Consider the following 8,810-nt stretch of genomic DNA (forward strand, 5'->3'; position numbering starts at 1 on the left):
TGCTAAAATTGAATTTATAGTACACTGTATTTAATAAAAGTGAGAATTTAATATTAGATTATACTTTATCAAGGAACATAGATATGCTTTTTCTATGCAAATTGTAAGAAATTTGTTGTCATACAAAAATTTACCAGATATAATATCACATAGACGGAAATAATATATGTTGTTCAGATATATTTTACACCTGCTATCTATTAATCTTCCTATCTATCTATCTATCTATCTATCTATCTATCTATCTATCTATCTATCTATCTATCTATCTATCTATCTATCTATCTATCTATCTATCTATCTATCTATCTATCTATCTATCTATCTATCTATCTATCTATCTATCTATCTATCTATCTATCTCTTTATATATCAATCTCTCTATCTGACTATCTTACTATAACATAAAAAATGTGCTGTAATATAGAGCAATACCCACTAAACGTGCTCAACGGGCTTTACAAGGGGTTCCTGGTCAACAGCAACATAAATATGTAGGACGAAACATGACGCCTGTTAGGCGATATTACAATTTTATTTGACAGAGATAACGCTGTTAATAGTTAACGACCAGGTACTTATTTTACATCTGAGTACAGTGAGAGAATGTGAGTAAAGAGCCTTTTCCAAGGACTAACTATGCGCCGAACGAGGCTCGAACCCAGGACCTTCCCATCCGAAAGCAAGACCACATGGCCGCATTTGCCTAATCTTTGTATAAGTTTCACCATATTGATTAATCTACTTATTTATTTATGCTATTTATTTATTTATTTATTTATTTATTTATTTATTTATTCATTCATTTATTTATTTATTTATTTATTTATTCATTAAAATTATTTATTTACTTAGTATTTATTCATTTATCTATGTTTTACTAATTATCTGTATTATTTTATTTATTTATTTGTATGATTGATTGATTTATTGTTTGTATATGAGTTTGTTTTGTTTTTTGTTTTTGTTTTGTTTTTGTTTTTTGGTTTGTCTGTCTGTTTGTTTTTGTGTCCTTGCTCGTTGTTAAATAAAGAGCAAATGCGTATCATTTTTTTCAACTGCAAGTGTTGTATTTAATATATTATTGTATCCACATATGTTCGTGGTCTCAGCACGAACTGGAATATGTACTGGTTTGTTTCTTTGTCAGAACATTTTCGTTAAGTTATGAAACACCGCAGTAAAAAAAAAAATTGAGCTTTTATATAGTGCAATATCCACTAAACGTTCTATAAGCGCTTTACAAGGAGTCCCTGGCAACTCTTAACATGTAGGACGGGACATGACACCTGTTAGGCGATATTGCAATTATTTTCGGAAAGAGACAACGCTGTGAACGGCCAAGTAGTCATTTTACACCTGAGTACGGTAAGATAATGTGAGTAAAGAGCCTGTTCCAAGGACTCAACTATGCGTCGAGCGAGGCTCGAATCCAAGGCCTTTCGATCCGAAAGCGAGTGTCTTACCACAAGACCACATAGCCGCACACACCGCAGTAGAAAGGGTTGGAATTAAAAAATAGGATAAAAAAGAAAGCTGGCTGTTAAATTAAAAACTTACTAAATTAATAAGTATCACAGGTATCTAGATACCTCAAATTGGAGAATTCTCTGATTTTTGTTTTACTACAACTCTAGTCTCCTTTTCAATATTGTACACTATTCTGTGTGTACTCGCACGCTGAGAGCCAGCACGACCCGGAGCTGGGCGACCGAGTTATATTATCTATATACTAAGTCTTTACCCCCCCCCCCCACCCCCTCCCCACACACACACCACACACACAAACAAACACACATCTTGAGTTATCTCTTTGAGAAATGTCAAGAGAAACACTGGGTGCAAAATAAAATATATTGAGAGTTTTGTTGTTATTATTATTGTTGTTGTTGTTGTTTTTGTTGTTGAACCAGACAAAGCTGTATTTTTTTTTAAAATAAAAAATCGTATCAAATAATTACCCGACCTCGACTCTGGATCAAATCTCAGACCTTATTATTACCGATCAGTTGAGCTACCATTACGATATGTCAATATCAGTGGTGTTACTAGTACACAAAGGGTACCCAATAGTTGGGACGACTAAATCCTTATATTCTTCACAAACTGTAGGCAAATGTTTGCTGTGTACACTACTCTTCTTCTTCTTCTTCTTCTTCTTCTTCTTCTTCTTCTTCTTCTTTTTTTTTTTTTTTTTTTTTTTGAATAAAAATTTAAATTTTTTTTTTCTTATTTGTTTTTTGTTTTTCTCTAGTATTTTTCATTCTTCCTTATCTGGCACTGTTCCAAATTTCAGATTTTTACCCAGTGTCTGCTCCCTTACTTTTCACTTTGATATTTTCAAAGAAGTTATCGGAGCATTCTACCTTCATGTCCTTGTCTTCTTATTTATATGTCAGATGTTTGATTATATAAGTGCAGAGATAAGAGTTCATAACAAAAATTTGCGTACTCTATATAAAGAATATAATATAGATATATAGATACAATTTTCATTCGAAATGTCATTGGGGTTAATATTTAATTTGCCCGATTTTAAGTTAAACATTGCTCTACGACCTAGGCCTACGAGGTTCTATAATATTTCTTTTATAAATCTTCCACTACTACCGGAAATAAACCCAAGATATTTGATGGCCTTACTGTTTCTATTAATGTGTCTCTATAAAACCACCTGTCAATCATCCCGATCTTTCCACCTCTTTTAAAAGCAACGCATTTCGTTTTTGTTGTGTTATTGTAGTGTGCGGCTATGTGGTCTAGTGGTATGGCACTCACTTTCGGATCGGAAGGTCCTGGGTTCAAGCCTCGCTCGGCGAGTCCTTGGAAAAAGCTCTTTACTCACATATTCTCACCGTACTCAGATGTAAAATGAGTACCTGGCCGTTAACAAAGTTGTCTGGTGGAAAAAAATTACGTGTTGCTGTTGGTCAGGGACCCCTTGTAAAGCGCTTTGAGTACGTTTAGTGGATATTGCGCGATATAAAAGCTCATTTTAAAAAAATTAGTGAAAAGTGTTCCAATACAATTTAACAGAGTACTGTCTCAATAGTTGTCTGGATTATTAATATCCCCTTTTTTTGTATACCTATATGGGTTTGATTTCACAGACTGCCCATTGTTGGGGACAGATCAGATACCACTGCTGAATACTTTGTCAAATATCTTTAGTAAAACTTGACAAAGAACATTATGTTTTGTTTTTGTTTTTAAGGGTTTTACGGCACTTGCAACACATTAAGGTTATATCGGCGCCAGTAAAAAGGAAGAAAATGGAGTAGTAAAAAGTTTTAGAATTACAATTAAAGCACACAAGAAAAGGTAAGACAAAGCAGAATTGGTTCAAATAGGAAACAGATGTAGATTCCAAGAGCAAACCATCAAAGTACTTAGTTTGAGACCACCTAAAAGTCTTACCCAGACACCAGCACAAGACCATACTAAGAGGAATACACTCAAATGTTTACAAATCATATGTTAAAAATAAAAAAAATAATATTACATAACAGAGAGATGATTTACAAGGAAAAAAATATCATCTCCCAAAACTATAACTATACATTCGACTGTTTTCCTCCCAGCCACGTATCCGACCAAGGCCAGGACAAAACCAAGAAATCTCATTCCAAGACAAAGATAGAAAGCATGTTGGAAAACCGATAAAGGGGGGAATAGAAGACACAGCAAGTACCTCCCTGCCCACTATGGGAGGTAGGAACCCCACCCACGAAGAACATTATCACCATGTGTTATAAATTCATGAAAAATTAAATCTCACCCCACACGTTTGTTATTCTTCAAGCTTTTAATAATATATTCTAGTTCATTTATGTTTATATCCCCGTCAAAGCATTCATCATAATGGGCACGTTACTCTTTCCCCCAATTGGATTCAATAGTCTGATGTCACGTCGGCCAGCAACGGCGGCCATCGTGGTTCTAAACAAAGAAAATTGGTCCTTTTAATTTATCATGCCGGCTAGAACTTTTCATATGTCTTGTGATCAGAATGTGTAAAAGTCAAAACATGCTCAGAATTATAATGTTTTTTTTCCTCTGGGTACGCTTTTATGCTCGTCGGAGATATATTTCATAAGGGCGTCCGATAGTTTAGATCCAGTTACTAGTTACCATGCGTCATTACGAGGGAAGTGACGTTGCGACTGTTGAAGCGTATTATTGCTCACTTCATTTTCACCCGAGCCAAGTTGGGATTGAATATTGTTAATGATTCGGATGTGCACAGTAAAATAGCAATCGCCCATGACTAATTTCTCCCTCTTTTTAATTTTATTCCAAAACTGCTTTGGATTTTTGGATTACTGCTGCACAATTGAATCAAATTTTCTGCTTGCTTTAACTCTCTCCTCACCAGCCATTTTCAGGATTTTCCCCAAAACTTCACGCCCAACTAACACAAAATTTTTTTTTTTTACCACTTAAACACAATAGCAGTATACTCTAGTAAGTTCTTGCAATACATAATTTCTATGCTCTACAACACACGGTTCATTTTCTTTAAATTTTATGATGTGCAAGAGGATTTGAATAAGAATAATGTTTGTTGTACCGTAACAAATGTGACAGTTTTCCTATGGGTGGTAAGGAGAGGGTTAACTTAAACTGTGTCCGTTTCATTCAGCAACATTTCCGATAATCTTTGCTTGCTTTGCACATTTTATATCTAGAGTCTATCCAATAGGATTTATCGTAACGTTGTGAATCAATAGACGATGTAAAAGAATGAGCGTATCAAGTCACGTTTGAAATCCATTCTTTTCTTCGATTTTTTAACTCGGTATATCCGCTACTTGCTGTAGGCTAGGATTATAATAATATTATAACAGTATATGCTATAAGTAGTATTTTATCTCATTTTGTACTTAAACTACTAGCACGCACACAATACACATGAGAAACGTATGAACGTTGACGTTTAAAACCCTTTTTAAGTTCAGTTCAGGTTATCTAAGTAAAATGTTGGTGATGATGGTGATAATACCTAATGATGATGATATGATAATAATAATAATAAATTAATAATAATGATTACAATAATAATAATAATAATAATAATAATCATCATCATCATCATATACTACTACTACTATTACTACTACTACTACTACTACTACTACTACTACTACTACTACTAATAATAATAATAATAATAATAATAATAATAATAATAATAATAATAATAATATATTGTTTACAGAGCAAATTTGCTTTACTGGTCTTCAAATTCGCAATAACTTGAGGAATGCGGTTGATTTGAATAGTGACTGAGAAAAAGCCGAAATGGGCAAAAATGACCACTAAAAAAAACAGGGGGGGGGGGGATATCGCGTGTATGGCTGTCATTAAACTGCCCCTTCTCTGTTACTGAATGATAACTGTTTTTTTAAAACTTATGTAATAAAGTCAGACAACCGGGTAGTTGATGCCGGCGAGTGCGATAGTAGAGACAACCGGGTAGTTGATGCCGGCGAGTGTGTTACTGATGGAGACAACCGGGTAGTTGATGCCGGCGAGTGGTAGTGGTGGTATTGGCAGAGTGTAGAGGCCGTGGGAGTGGATGGATTCGGTCCCGGGGTCGACTTAAGAGTTCCAAACTGTAACTGCGGCGGTGGTGCTCAAATGAGGAAGATAGATCGTGACAATGAAGTGACAGTTTAGTACTACTGTTAGTGATAGTAGCATGACTTCATGTGTCAGAAGTAGAAGTAGGGAGTTGATTTCATGAGCGAAGAGCACACACCACAGTCAAGTCCGGAGACACCATAGTCTACCCGAGTCCTAGCCCATCCACTCCAGGGTAGTGGAGGCGATCAAACAACAAAGGCCAGTATGTATAATGATGAAGTCTTTATTCAGGAACAATGGAACAGATCATTCTTTTGTATCGTATTCTATAGGCGTGTAGCAATGAATGAATGAAAAGAATGGCAGAAGAATCTCATATAATATTAGCTATAGCAGTTAAAAATAGATTTAGCGCGGACGTCAGGGAAAGCACCTACGTCACTGGTCCAGGTAAAGTGATGCGTAGACTGAAGTGAGTAAACTCGATCGAGTTGTGTGCATCTTCATGATTTAAACAAATTAATGCAAATAACATGGGACATGTATGAAGGAACGAATAAGTCTAAACTAAAGAGTTATGCTACAAAATCAATCATAGTGAATTGCAGAGTTAAAGAGTAAATGTTTAGCTCGTAATTAGTAATCAAAGGCGTTAACGTTATGGCTGTATGAAATATTTAAGTAGCAATTATTAAGTATATAGAAGAACCAAGTAGATTTAGACGACTCAAGGTAGGTGGCTAGAAAGCTATGATTTGCCAGAATTAGTGATATAAATTTGTAAATGATCATAGTTGTTAAAATGAAGTTATAACGATGTGAAGTGATGAAAGAAAGCACACAAAAATATAGTATCAGGCCAGAAGTCACACCCAGCCGAAGATAAAAATAGTACTACATCGAGAGACTACCTGTGTAAGGGCTTAACACACAACACACAGTGTACTATTGGTCATAGTAACACACACGAGTAAAGGAATGTTGATATCAACCACAGAGGCACACAGTCTTGCATTTCTTGCATACAATTAAATAGTGATGGTAGCGACAAGTAGTAAAGAGTAATAGAGTACAAAATCAAATAACATTAGATAGAATGGTCATTCTATTACACTTAGATTCATTTTCAAGTTTAGATTTCATCCATGGCTAACAGCCAGGAAAATTAAACTGCATCGCCTGGAGGCAGCAGCATGCATCGCTAGCGGTGCGACAGAAGCTGTGTAAAGACGGTTGACCGAGCAAGACTGAACATGCGTTCAGCGTTCTATTATTAGAAGATGACGAATTTCTGCTAAATAATGTTTTCATGTTTTCCCAAAAGCTGAAGGCGTCCTCACAAATGTTCAGAAAAGGGGAGCATGGTACGAAAAATATAAAAATATATGATTTTCCGTCAAAGGAATGTTTGAGACATCCCGATGTGCTGGTGCATTGTAAAAAAATTAAATGTGCTGAGTCCGTTCCATGTTTCTGTTTGCATCATGCTGGAAATTGTTTAGGTAAGTGTTCACGGGTCATGCCGCCTCCAGTAATTCATTGTTAATAGGATCACACCAACTAGACTCTACTTACTGACATGCAAACATCATCGTGATATTTTTCCCTAGTCGGCCAATGACAACACGGATACCCCGTTCTGCTTTCTCGGTAAAAGATCAGGAACTTTAAGATACAGATACGTTCTGCTTTCTCGGGAATATAATTGACAGTGTTGGAGGCACGGAAGCAGAGTGAAAGCACGAATTAGAAAGGCACAGACTGCATTCACTTCTTTGAACAGAGTTTGGAGAACTAAAGATATCTCCTTTCGACTAAATCTGAGACTTTGCAACTCAAACGGGAAGTCAGTCCTACTGTACGGATGTGCAACTTGGAATGCATCGCAGACATGTATAAGTAGGACACAGGTTCTCGTAAACAGGTGAATGTGTAAGCTACTCAGAATAAAAGAGATGGACAGGATTAAGAACGAAAAAGTATGGAAAAGAACACCGCAGATTCTAGTGGGAGAGGAAATAGGAAGAAGACGATTGAGGTGGATTGGACACACCCTAAGAAAAAATGACTCTACTATAATAAAGAAAGTGTTGGACTGGAACCCTCGGGGCAGGATATCAAGGGGAAGGCCACGGGGAACACAGAGAAGAGTTAAAGAAGCTGATATACAGAAAGGTGATAAGACATGGAACGAGATAAAAATAGTAAGCTCAAGATAGAGAGGAATGGATACTGTTTGAGCCAGGGTGAAACGGGCAATGAAGATGATGATGATGATGATGATGATGATGATGATGATGATGATGATGATGATGATGATGATGATGATGATAAATTGAAATTTGACACGGGTTTTCGCATTTTCTATATTCATTTGGGTGATTTCTTCTCACAAAATTTTCTCAGACTATAGATAGTATGAAGTTGACGTCACTAAGTTCATTGTTATTGCTTGTTGCCATCCGCGTTTATGAGTAACTCTCACTAAACTGTATTAACCAGACTATAAACGTTCAAGGTTGCACATAGTTTTGTGTGTTGGTCCATTATACTTCCTGGTGGCAATGTTGTGAACTTCTAAGCCAAGCGCATACTATATATAAACGTTCAAGAGTTTTGTGTGTTGGTCTGTTATACTTCCGGGTGGCAATGTTGTGAGTTTCTTAGCCAAACGCACACTATCTATAAACGTTAAAAAAACTCACAACATTGCCATCCAAAAATATAACGGACCAACCCACAAAACTTAAGGTAACCTTAAACGTTTATAACAATAACAAAGACCTCAGTGACGTCAACTTCGTTCTATCGATAACCTTTATGTTTATTTGTATGATTTATTAAGCGGGCAGAAATCGTGTGTATTTTATTTAAACACATACCATCAATTCTCAAAACCCATGTTTAAAAACTTGACATTGAACAACCACTACGGAAGGAGCCCCGAAGTTTCATGTCTCCATATATTTTAATTTTAGTCTCGGGTTCAACTCTCTGGCACACCCCTCAGTAGAAATACGTGTTCAATACCTATTTAAATGATCGCGCAATGAAGCGATTAGCTCAATATCGTGCCTGGGTCCAGTTTGGCAGCTTCTAGAAGCAACTGACGATAGTGATGATGCCATTGATCGAGAAAGTTAAATCGATTAATCACTTGATAATATTTTCCACTGTGCCCGTAAAAGATAAAGAAGTTGTAATTGCTTAGCCACAGGAAAAAA

The 8,810-nt window shown here is 36.0% G+C and overlaps 1 protein-coding gene across 1 annotated transcript in view; it reads left to right on the forward strand.

Annotated features, from left to right (window-relative positions):
- The window catches only part of LOC144978440 (polyglutamylase complex subunit TTLL1-like), a 72,582-nt gene extending 72,144 nt beyond the window's left edge, over window positions 1–438 (forward strand). The window contains exon 13 of the mRNA XM_078924503.1: window positions 1–438. This exon is cut by the window's left edge and continues 476 nt beyond it. The gene's annotated coding sequence lies outside the window, so the exon portion shown is untranslated.
- Window positions 439–8,810: the final 8,372 nt, after the last annotated feature.

The sequence above is a fragment of the Berghia stephanieae genome, chromosome 8 (genome assembly GCF_034508935.2).
Source record: "Berghia stephanieae isolate SIO BIC M18660-M18661 chromosome 8, UCSD_Bste_1.3, whole genome shotgun sequence".
In the NCBI taxonomy this organism is placed as follows: domain Eukaryota; kingdom Metazoa; phylum Mollusca; class Gastropoda; order Nudibranchia; family Aeolidiidae; genus Berghia; species Berghia stephanieae.